The sequence below is a fragment of the Stegostoma tigrinum genome, chromosome 15 (assembly GCF_030684315.1).
Source record: "Stegostoma tigrinum isolate sSteTig4 chromosome 15, sSteTig4.hap1, whole genome shotgun sequence".
Taxonomy (NCBI): Eukaryota; Metazoa; Chordata; class Chondrichthyes; order Orectolobiformes; family Stegostomatidae; genus Stegostoma; species Stegostoma tigrinum.
The window spans coordinates 34,689,136-34,701,505 of record NC_081368.1 but is presented as its reverse complement, the minus strand read 5'-3'; the positions used below and the strand labels follow the sequence as shown (position 1 = coordinate 34,701,505).

The following is a 12,370-nucleotide window of genomic DNA, read 5'->3' as shown; positions in this document are numbered from 1 at the left end:
GCAAGGATATTGCCCTCGCTGTGGGCTCTAAACCAGGAGACACAGTCTAGAATAACAGACAAGTCATTTAGGACTGAAAAGAGGAGGAATGTCTTCACTCATAGGATGGTGAATCAATGGAACTCTCCAGCCCAGTGAGATGTGGAAGCTTATTTATTAAATAAGCTCAAGTCAGAATTACTAATGACATCAAAGGATATGAAAATAGTGAGGGAATACAGCATTGATGTGCATGACCAGCCATTAAGCTCCTATGTTCCAAATGTAAGGGAGGATATAAAAATGGATTTAAGTCAATTATCAGCCAAAATCAGAGGTTTGTTGATTTACTGTGATCTATTCCTGTTTATATTTTTTTCATGGTAAGTGCGTATCATTGACTGGGCCACTAATTGTTGTCCATTCATTATTTATGTGTCACATACTGATGAAACATAAAGGCTTTTCCCATGAAAGCTCGCATCCTGTCCTGAGGGTGCTGAAAGACAGTGGATACATTCTGACACTGCAAGCAATCAGAGACTTTTCTTTAAACTGATCTGAATCAGGCACTATCATGTTCTCGGGTAAACCTTATATTTGCAATTAAATTTCAGGTGGTGCAGTGAAGGCAAAAGTTTTGAATCATTCAAGAGTCTGTTGGATGCAACAATAGCAAAAATGTAATTTTATTTCTTGTCAATGGCTGAAGGTGAGTTAATCTGTTTTGTTAACTTGCTGACCTCCCATGGACTCCATATTAACAATGTTAGTTGAAAACAGAAGCTTAAACAATTGACCTATGTTGAACATTATCACATACTCCTTTCCAAGCAAGAACAGCTAGTCTTCCGGGTCCATTTATGTCGTCCAATGGAGAAGCATTGATCTCATTGTTCAGAAATTGCCTCCTGGAGAGGCAGTGATGGAATGGCCAAATATTAGTGATATATGGAAAAAATGAAAGAGTGAAAATTGTTTCATTATTGAGAATGAATGTGTGCCAGAAACTCGGAATACTTTTACTGTTCGTGCAAGCAAATAAGTGCTGGATAAGCACCTAAGATACAGCTTTTTATTTACTTGTTTTTGGAAAGCAAAGTTCTTATTTTAGTAGTCTTAATGTGGCTAGTGATGTCATGATATCTTACATGTTGCCCATTAGTTTAAAATAATACTTTGAGAATGTAATATCCATTTTAAAATAGCCATCTTGTGTTAGGTACACAAAGTCTGTAGCATCTGAATAATAACCATTCAGTTCACAAACTCCACTTATTTCACTCTGGATTTTGTAAACACTAATACACATCCACACATTTGCAGATATTAGAGTCTCATCAGTTGTACGCTTGTTTCTTTAAGCCCCTCACAGCACTGGACAATGTTCAGCTGCTTTTCAGCTCTGCACTTGGGGTATTTGACAAACTGACACTGTTTTAAATTGAGTGTCTGAATTCAGCTTGTCAAATACACTCAGTGCAGAAGCTGTGATCTCTTGAGTCATGGATAGAAAGTTACTTTTGAAAATGAATTTGTCTTTGATTCCTTGGTATCTGAAACAACAGTAAACATTAATACTGTAACATGGACTTCAAACTATTATTCTACTTAACCTTAGAGAAAAATTTATACAAAATATATAAATACAAAAATGACAAGCCATGTATTGCACAACATTCCAAATTGATAAATTTTAGAGAATATAAATTATGGATTTCTTATAATCCTTTTGTTTTTATCATTGATGTAAAACTGTATTTTAACAACTCAACTATGAGAGCGAAGATAACGATATTTATTGTGACTTAGCACATTGGCTGTAAGGACTTCTGGACAGTAGTTGTGTTCAAGAGTATATATGAAGGCTAGATTGATGGTATTTTGTAAGCAATGAGGAAGCAAAAAAAAATGCTTAACCTGGAGATAAATAGAGGTCATAATGAAGAAAAATAAACTGGATACATGCAGCAACACGTGCTTAAGAAAAATGGAGTGTTTTTACAGTAGGATTTTTATATGGTGAACACAATGTTACTAGGTGGTGTGTTAAGAGCTGTAGGCCATTACTTACATTGACATTTGCATGTCACTTCCTGGGAATACTACATTGCACCTTTCTATGGCTCATATTCACCAGAAGAATGGTAATGAAACTAAAAATGTATGTAAAATAAAATGGAGAACTGCGGATGCTGGGGATCTGAAACCAAAATTGAGATTGCTGGGGAAACTCAGCAGGTCTGGCAGCATGTATGGAGAGAAAATAAGTTAATGTTTTGAGCTTCCAAGTGACAAGGGTCACTGCACTCAAAACATTAACTCTGTTTTCTCTACAAAGATGCTACCAGACCTGTTGAGTTTCTCCATTAATTTCAGTTTGTTTCTAAAAAAAAATTAGTTCTGTCTACAGTATAGCTCTGTTGGCAAGAACAGCGCTTTGGTATTCACCTAAGGACACCTTTATCCAGGTTTCAGCCTTGGGTAAAAGATATCAAACTATTCCTTTGATTCTCATCACGTTTATAAATTTACTTTCAGCAGGCAATCATGTTAAGTAGTGACCCCTATCAATATTTCCCACTTCTAACCAAGGCTACTAGGATCAACTATATTAAACTAACTTTTGCCCCAGTTGTCTCTTTGTGGATTGAATACTGACCTTACTTTTAGAGTGCAGTGGGTGGTGTCCTTGCTGAATGGGCTATCAGAATAGCATAAATGTTTTTCCCGTCAAGCTACAATCGCTATAGAAATATGGAAGTTACAGTTCTCTTTAGTCTTCTGAAGAAACAGAGGCTAGAAGGTAATGAACAACCTGTTCCTCTGTAATTTTCAAATATATGTATTTGTATCATCCCATGAGGAAAAAAAAGTTTATTTATTCCCTTACTTAAGCTCATTAAAATATAACAAATAATGTAAGAAAAGCGTAATAATTTCTGTACACATTTTTGCCCATGCTATTTATACTGACACTGAATTGCTAACTCTGGGCTAACTTTCACTTTGTTGCCGTCTTCTTCCCCTTGCCTCCTTTGTGTAGAGGATTCAACCAAATGTCTCTAAGGGGGGTAAAGCCTTATTAAAAACCAATTTTGGCCAGGTCTGTACATTTCTATCTTGTTTAAGTTTCATAAAATTCTTCTTTATAAGTTGAGCCAAAGTACATTGTAGAATTATTAATATGTTATATTGGAGCTAGCCTGGGGATTTCTCATGTAGACACTTGCTTGCACAGAAAAGTGGTATATTCCATAAACTTGCGCAGATATTCATTAAATTAATGAGGATTAAATTCATGAAAAATTATTTAGACTAACTTTGAAGGAAATTTTAAAACCAATTGTTTGAATACTAGATTTTCCCAATGATTAAAAAGCATCACTTTTGACAATAACTATTAATTTCATACCTGCATAACTGTATTTCACAGTCAAACCTATCAGAAGAATGGAATCTGCTTCAGCTGTGGTGTTCAGTCTTTGGATAACTGAAGGCAGGCAGACCAGCATCTGGTAATGAAGCAAACGTTTTGCAACTTCTTCAATATACGCGGTTCTCTGAAATACAGAAGGTTGTCATATCGAACCCTTAAATCCTCAGCAGGAAACTCAAAATGGGGAAGATAACTCTGAGGTTTTGGTTGCAGGAAGTATCTGTATGAGAAGTGACAAGATGACACAGTTTATTGTGAAACCAGAGGCTGAAGTGTTTTCTGTTAAACCTTCCACCAACACACAGAAGTTTCAAGCTGTAGGTCCAACCTGTTTTACATCTTCACTGGGAACATCACGACACCTGCAAGTTTTCCTTCAAGTCACATACAAGCCGAGTTAGAACTGTATCATTATTCCTCTACCATTGCTGGCTCAAAACCCTCTAACTCCCCAGCCAACAGCAGTGTGGGAGTACCTTTGCTATGTGTACTGCAGTGATTCAAGAAGGTCGCTCACTACCACCTTCTCAAGTGCAGTCAGGATGGACAATAGTTGCTGGCCTTACCAACAAGTTTCACACCCCACATGGATAAAATAAGTGCAAACTGGAATTACAATTATTTGAACTCTTTCAAAAAAAATACTTGTGTACAAAACACGTCTGGTGTTATTAAAGCTCAAGGAGGTATGACCAAACACAATTGTGTGTTTAGGTATTGTTCGATCTTTCTTTTTCCAATTTCTCTCCCTCCTTCCTATATTGGCACATTCTGTGCTCAGATATCAGATTAGAGGCAACAGAAGCAACAAGATTTCTGCTGAAGTCCTTTCCACATTTCTCCTACCATATCTGAACTCTCAAAATTGGAAAACCCAATAGTTAATTCACTACTTTATGTGATCAAATACTCTTTGCCCTCAATGAGGACCTCTACAAGGAAGTAGCAAAAAAACCTTTCTTCCTCTGTAAAATTATCTGTTCAGAGTGATTTCTCCTATCTATTTTGCTTTCTCAAGTTCCTAATCTACAAAGCGCACTGTGACAGATGAGCTGGAGTTGTCAGTCGCTGGGATAGTTCAACTGGACATTAGAGACTTGGGCCATTCTTGATTCAGGATTATCATTGTCCTAGAAAGATCAGCTTACACTGACTTGACATTTTCACAGCACGGGATATGGGCCCCTTGCCAGTAGGGCCCTTGTTATAATGCTATGGGAAGGAACATTACAGAAGGAGTGCTACTGCTTAGAGAGGCATTGACTTTTGTGTTCACTCTTGACATCTCATTGATTCTGGGCGCAGTGATTGGGGCTATTACAGACTCATTACTCCAATCAATTATAGGAGCCCTGTGGAATCATCCTGTTCTATTACAGCAGCGTTAGTTGGCATCCCATCAGCTCACTTCAAAGTTCTTTGAACCTCAATCAACTGCCTGGCTGGGTTTCCAGAGTTATCTAAATCCTGTGCGATGCTGCCTGCTGAGCTGCCAGTGTAGGTGTTAGACTCCAACATTGAATTAGAAGCCATTTCCTCTGCCTACAAATGATCTGGAATCAGCAATTCATTCCTGAATGCAGCAACATTTCTCTCTTCAAATGCTCACGCCTGCTTGCGCTCTGTGAATTGCTCAGGCAAACCAATTCTCACAAAAAATAAAATGCTGGAAAATCTCAGCAAGCCTGGTAGCATCTGTGGAGAGAATTCAGAGTTAACATTTCAGGACCAGTCACCTTTCTTCAGAGACTGACTCACAGGGTATTGATCAAAGAGACAGAGAACTGGTTTTAAAAAAAAACGAAAGAACTGCAGGTGTTGGAAATCTGAATGAAAAGTTGATGGAAAATTTCAACAGGTCACATCGTTCTGAATAAGGTTGACTGGACCTGAAACGTTAACTCTGAATCCTCTCCACAGATACTACCAGACTTGCTGAGATTTTACAACAATTTCCGTTTTTGGTTCAGATTTCCAGCATCTGCAGTTCTTTTGGTTTTTTTAAACTAGTTCTCTTTCTCCGACCAATGTCATGTGAGTCAGTCTCTCTCTGTTGTTGATTATGTCGGTAAGATTCCAGGAAGGAGTTCATGAGGATTAGGTTGCCAGAGTGTTTGGTTTCTTCCACCAGGCATTCTAATCGATGTGAGTCATGCAATAATTTGCTTTACTGAACAGAAAATTACATTTGCCTTGAAGAAATTGCAGGTTTTTCTAAGCACATTACCATATTTTGCAGAGGTTGAAATTACATATGATAAGCCATCTCCAGCCTTTATTTAACTTCCATAACAATGACATTTTTCATTTGTATATCATCTTCAACCTAGTAAACTGCCTGATACAATTCACAGCAGTGTAATCAGAAAATAAAATTGACACTTAAACAAAGAGAAGGCATGAAGACTAGTGAGTAAGAGCTTGGTCAAAGAGATGGATTTTAATAAGAGAGGTGTTAAGGTTTTGGAAGGAAATTACAGAGCTTGGAGCTGAGTGACCTCTGGTCCATCTGCAAATGGGGGGACAATAGAAGTCAAGAAAGAATAATTGTTGTCTATGTTTGTATTGCACCTATTAAACAGTAAAATATCCCAAAGTGCTCCTCAGAAATATTATCAATCAATCAATGTTTGACATCATGCCACCATAAGGGATAAATAGCATATGACTAATATTTTTATCAAATAGGTGTGTGTTAAGGAACATCTTAAAGGAGAGAAAAAGGGCAGAGAAGCAGAAAAGTTTGAACAAGGCATTCCAGAACTTACAGGCTTAGCAAATTAAGGCATGACTACCAGTCATGCGGTCAATAAAATCAGGATGAACAAGAGGTCAGAATTTGGAGAGTGGAAATATATGGCATGATTACAAGCGGTAGAAGAAGTTACAAATATTGGGAGAAACACAACCACAAAAAGATTTAAACCCTAAGGTGAGAATTTTAAAATAAAGGCATTGCTTACCTTGGGGCCAATGCAGGACTGTGACTCCAGGGGCAAATGATAAAGGTGATGTCCATTTATGAGGGCATTTCTTGCAAATACACAGAGGCAGATTTGGTCACAGAAACAGTGATGCGTTTGGTGTCATGATGTCATTTTGTTTAATTGCGACTGTACAGGTAGTTTTAAGTTTTGCAGTGCTAACTAAAACTTATTATTATAACTGTGTTAGAATTGATCCCGGAATGTTCTGTTAATTTGTTAATCATTATTATTAAGTCTCATCAGAAATTGTTCACTTGGTAGAATTTATTGCAGATGCTAACAAAATGACAGAATTATTTATTTTCATTCATTACTTTCCTCATAGCAGGGCACTTAACCCAAGAGTCATTGTCTTGAGCCCAAATCAGGTCAACAATTTCTGATGATTTATTTACTTGTTTTTATTCAGGCTCTGGGGCGTGGACTGGAATTCTAATTGAAAGGATTCAAGTAGAGTCCTGGATAAGGCAGGTGTGTGTTTGGGACAAAGTAGCTTTTTCAAGGACTTTCGAGAGGAAAAGGAGATTGGAAATAGGAAAGTAGCATGCAAAGTCAAAGGCATGATTATTTTTAGGTGAGGGTGGTAACAGCTGTTTTGAAAGAGAGTATTTGAAAAGAAAGAACCACTAACCATATCAGCTAACATGGAAGCTAGGAAAGGAAGCTGAGTGATCAGTGGTTTGGTATGCAACAGGAGGTAGCTCTCATAGACAAGATGAGCCAGTGTTGTTTAGACACAATCAGAGTGCTGTAATTGAACTATGTAGGTTGCTAATTGAATGTTAATTGCATTTCATTTCATGCTGGTTGTGGGGGTTAATGGGAGTGCAATTACACTCCAACAAAGAGAAACATACTGATATTCTGGTTGTAGGTGGAGGAGGTACATGTTTGTATTGTTTATCTCTGTAAATCACAGCTTACTGAAAACATGAAAAGAAAGGGCCCAGTTCTGTGTGGACCATGTGGCTTTCTGAAATAAAATTAGCTGTTAGGTCATTTCAGAGAATAGTTAAGAATCAATAACTGGGACTAAAGTCACATGTAGGTCAGACCAGGTCAGATATTCTCCCTTAAGGGACAGTCATGAACCAGATTAAAATGCAGCTGAATCAATTAGTAGAAAAGTACTCTATTCCAACAGCATACAAATAATTTGTGATCGTTGGTGGCAGTGCTTAGATCTCTGTTCCAGGTATCCTGGAAGCTGCCATGATGCCTCAGGTTCTCAATTCAAGGGCTAGATGCCTTACAAGGATGGTAACTGAGGTTGCTGTGACACGGCTGATGACTCCATAATGCAACATGCGGAGGCCAAGTGTAGCTACAATGCAGCCCATTCTTCCAACAGTGCCCGTTGTGGAGCAGAGTTAGGCTTCCGAAAGGTGTAAGATTTTGATGCTTAGAAGGATTTTCAGTAAACCCTTGATAGAGAGTGTGGCACAATCCTTGCAAGCTGTACTCTGCACAACTGGAGCCACCAAGTGGGGGATGTGATGGATGCTGAAGAGCTGGGAGAGCAGCAGCAGTCTTCTGAGGAGGAAAGTAAGGACATTGAGCAGCAGGAACAGATAGCGCAGTCATGATAAAATGCTGCAGTGCCAGGTCCAGCAAGCTGGAGGTGCACTAACAATATTACTTAGCAGGGTGACGAATCATCTGCCATTAAACACACTGGCTTGGCAAGCAAGTCTAAAACTTAGCCAAATCTTGATCAAATTCTGCCCAGGATTAATTCTTAGGCTGATGACATTTCTTCAGGTGGTTGTAATTTTGTTCATTTGAGGAACACTATTTGAGTATTATGCTGCAAAGCAATTAAAGAGTACAGCAAGAGATTTGCAATGACTGTTACGACTGGCAGGATAAAGTTAGATAATGGTAGCATATTGTGGAAGTGGACCCTATACTTCCAAATGATATTGCTGATTCATAGTAGCTAGTGATCAACCTGGGAGATATTTAGCACTATCTGAAGGAGTGGAGAAATCATTTGGGGAACTGTAGTGACTCTAGGGAGAAATAAGTGTGAAGTCACAAGATTGTGGCTTTGTTGATACGAACCACAAAGGACGCCACTGGAAGAGAACTGAATGATCAATAATCAAATTGGAGACCTGTGACCAGTGGTGTTCCACAGGGATCTGTGCTGGGACCACTTTTGTTTGTGATGTACGTAAATGATTTGAGGAAGATATAGGTAGTCTGATCAGCAAGTTTGCAGATGACACGAAGATTGGTGGAGTAGTAGATAGTGAGGGGGACTGTCAGGAATTACAGGAGAATATAGATAGATTGGAGAGTTGGGCAGATAAATGGCAAATGGAGTTCAATCTGGGCAAATGCGAGGTGATGCATTTTGGAATCTAATTCAAGAGCGAACTATACAGTAAATGGAAAAGCTCTGGGGAAAATTGATGTACAGAGATATCTGGGTGTTCAAGTTGATTGTTCCCTGAAGGTGACAACGCAGGTCACTAGGATGGTCAAGAAGGCATACGACAGGCTTTCCTTCATCAGATGGGGTATTGGGTGCAAGAGTTGGCAGGTCATGTTACAGTTATATAAGACTTTGGTTCGGCCACATTTAGAGTACTGCGCACAGTTCTGGTTGCAACATTACCAAAAGGATGTGGATGCTTTGGAGTGAGTGCAGAGGAGGTTCACCAGGATGTTGCCGTGTGTGGAGGGCACTAGCTATGAAGAAAGGTTGAGTAGATTAGGATTATTTTCATTGGAAAAGACGGAGATTGAGGGGGGACCTGATTTAAGGTCTACAAAATCATGAGGGGTATAGATAAGATGGATAACAAGAAGCTTTTTCCCAGAGTGGGGGACTCAATTACTAGGGGTCATGAATTCAAAGTGAGAAGAGGAATGTTTATGGGAGATTTGCATGTAAAGCTCTTTACGCAGAGGGTGGTGGGTGCCTAGAAGCGTTGCCAGCAGAAGTGGTAGGCGCAGACACGATAGTGTCTTTTAAGATGTATCTGGACAGGTACATGGGTGGGCAGGGAGCAAAGGGATACAGACCCTAAGAAAATAGATGACGGGTTTAGACAGAGGATCTGGATCAGCGCAGGCTCGGAGGGCCAAAGGGCCTGTTCCTGTGCTGTAATTTTCTTTGTTCTTTGTTGTAGCTGATGATGTTGAAGAGCATGAAGTGAAACAGTTGTGAGAATGTTGCTGATATTTTTCAGCAGCGTTGTTTTATTGTTGCCTATAAGTGTAAACTTAATTGGTTGTAAAGGTGATGTTTTGGCAGGTAATACACCAGATGATTTTGTGGGGAGTGTTGTTTACAAAGTATGGAGAGATGGGGCTGGATAGGTCTATATTCTCTCCATTTCAGTGACTTTCATTGAGTATCTTCTCCTCCCACGGGCCTTGGAAACATTTCTCACAATCTTCTAGAGCTCACCTCGTTGGCATTCATGCTCCACAATGCCCTTCATGTTGAATCATACGGTCACAGAGATAGAACTGCTCACACAGCAGTGCACCACTTTGAACATTGCAAGCAAGGAATGTGTTCCTCAACCACATTTCAAGAAGTAAAATTGCCACAGACCTACTGGACTGTTGGGCTGCTTTCTCAATGGTGGAGTTTAACTTGAGAATCACTGTACCTCAGGCCAAGGGAGAGGTTGAGAACGAGAGCTCTTTATGGTAATATCAGAGTGTAGGAATTGACCTGTGCTGTTGGCATTGATCTGAAAACCAGCTGTCCAGCTAACTGAGCTAACCAACCTCTTTTTAAGAGGAGATGTTTGAGAAATGAAGTTGATTACCCTGATGGGGAGTCGTAGCATTTGCAAATTGTGCAAATACATTGGGATAGTAAGCTTTTGTTGAAGTATTGACACCTTGACTACACCCAAACCCCAAGACCCCACCCCACGCCACACGAAATGCAACATTGAGTGTCAGAGCTAACGCTCTCATATACTTACACTGTGAGAGGAAGGCAGCTGTATGCCCTTGTGCAACCTGGAGACATTTGGAATGTGTTTGAGAATTGGCAAAGGCAAGTGACACATAGATCTAGTGTAAAATAATGTAGGCCATGTCTGAAAACCTTAGAAAATATTAATACTTTAATATTTAATTTTAAAAATATTTCAACATTTTTAATGCAAATCCATGTTCTTTTTTTTCTGCAAAATATATCTGAACTATGTGAGTTAGTAATAGCTGACAAAAACGAGTTATTTCAACATTCTGCTTTGGGATTGCTAAGTCATAGTCAAAGGGAAGTAACCACACTAATTTAACCGCTGTTGATCAGTTTTTGCCTTTTGTCTATGATGTTGCTCAAGAATGGCCGTTAATATTTATCCACCCTGTATGTGCAAGATAGGGAGGTGACTGCAAAAGATTAATCAAATTTTTAATTATTTCTTAAAGAGGCAGTATAAAGCCACTCGATATACACACCCCAGTCTAGGATTCTAATAGAAGAGAAAAACAAGTTCCAGAAAAACTGACAGCATGCAATTCATTTGGTGATTCAGAAACTGACCCAAATGTAGATCAACGACCAATCATTACTCTGTGGGAATTCAGCTACATTACATAATTTTTCCTCTTTTTAGTGATTTTGGGATAAGCCCTTCTCTGAAAAAATTTATCTCCCAAATGCATTGCATAATTTTGTGGAAACAGGTACCTATGCAGAAAAAAACAGTGGAAACTAAACATATTGTGTTTTACATTTGGAATACATCAAATATCCAATCTCTTGCATTGTGAAAGGAAGCGGAAGCATGCAACAGAGATAATGGGAACTGCAGATGCTGGAGAATTCCAAGATAATAAAATGTGAGGCTGGATGAACACAGCAGGACAAGCAGCATCTCAGGAGCACAAAAGCTGACGTTTCAGGCCTAGACCCTTCATCAGAGAGGGGGACGGGGAGAGGGAACTGGAATAAATAGGGAGAGAAGGGGAGGTGGACCGAAGATGGAGAGTAAAGAAGATAGGTGGAGAGAGAGTAGGTGGGGAGGTAGGGAGGGGATAGGTCAGTCCAGGGAAGACAGACAGGTCAAGGAGGTGGGATGAGGTTAGTAGGTAGATGGGGGTGCGGCTTGGGGTGGGAGGAAGGGATGGGTGAGAGGAAGAACCGGTTAGGGAGGCAGAGACAGGTTGGACTGGTTTTGGGATGCAGTGGGTGGGGGGGAAGAGCTGGGCTGGTTGTGTGGTGCAGTGGGGGGAGGGGACGAACTGGGCTGGTTTAGGGATGCAGTAGGGGAAGGGGAGATTTTGAAACTGGTGAAGTCCACATTGATACCATTAGGCTGCAGGGTTCCCAGGCGGAATATGAGTTGCTGTTCCTGCAACCTTCGGGTGGCATCATTGTGGCAGTGCAGGAGGCCCATGATGGACATGTCATCTAGAGAATGGGAGGGGGAGTGGAAATGGTTTGTGACTGGGAGGTGCAGTTGTTTGTTGCAAACTGAGCGGAGGTGTTCTGCAAAGCTGTCTCCAAGCCTCTGCTTGGTTTCCCCAATGTAGAGGAAGCCACACCGGGTACAGTGGATGCAGTATACCACATTGGCAGATGTGCAGGTGAACCTCTGCTTAATGTGGAATGTCATCTTGGGGCCTGGGATAGGGGTGAGGGAGGCGGTGTGGGGGCAAGTGCAGCATTTCCTGCGGTTGCAGGGGAAGGTGCCGGGTGTGGTGGGGTTGGAGGGCAGTGTGGAGCGAACAAGGGAGTCACGGAGAGAGTGGTCTCTCCGGAAAGCAGACAGGGGTGGGGATGGAAAAATGTCTTGGGTGGTGGGGTCGGATTGTAAATGGCGAAAATGTCAGAGGATGATGCGTTGTATCCAGAGGTTGGTGGGGTGGTGTGTGAGAACGAGGGGCATCCTCTTAGGGCGGTTGTGGCGGGGGCGGGGTGTGAGGGATGTGTTGCGGGAAATACGGGAGACGCGGTCAAGGGCGTTCTGCCAATGTAGTATAC

The 12,370-nt window shown here is 40.5% G+C and overlaps 1 long non-coding RNA gene across 1 annotated transcript; it reads right to left on the bottom strand.

Moving 5' to 3' along the window:
- Positions 1–652: 652 nt before the first annotated feature.
- LOC125459076 (uncharacterized) lies at positions 653–3,531 on the bottom strand. Its single transcript, XR_007248950.1, has 2 exons — positions 3,395–3,531; positions 653–1,535 (listed from the first exon to the last, which is right to left on the bottom strand). It is a non-coding gene; the product is annotated as an uncharacterized LOC125459076 (long non-coding RNA).
- Between the last annotated feature and the right edge of the window lie 8,839 nt (positions 3,532–12,370).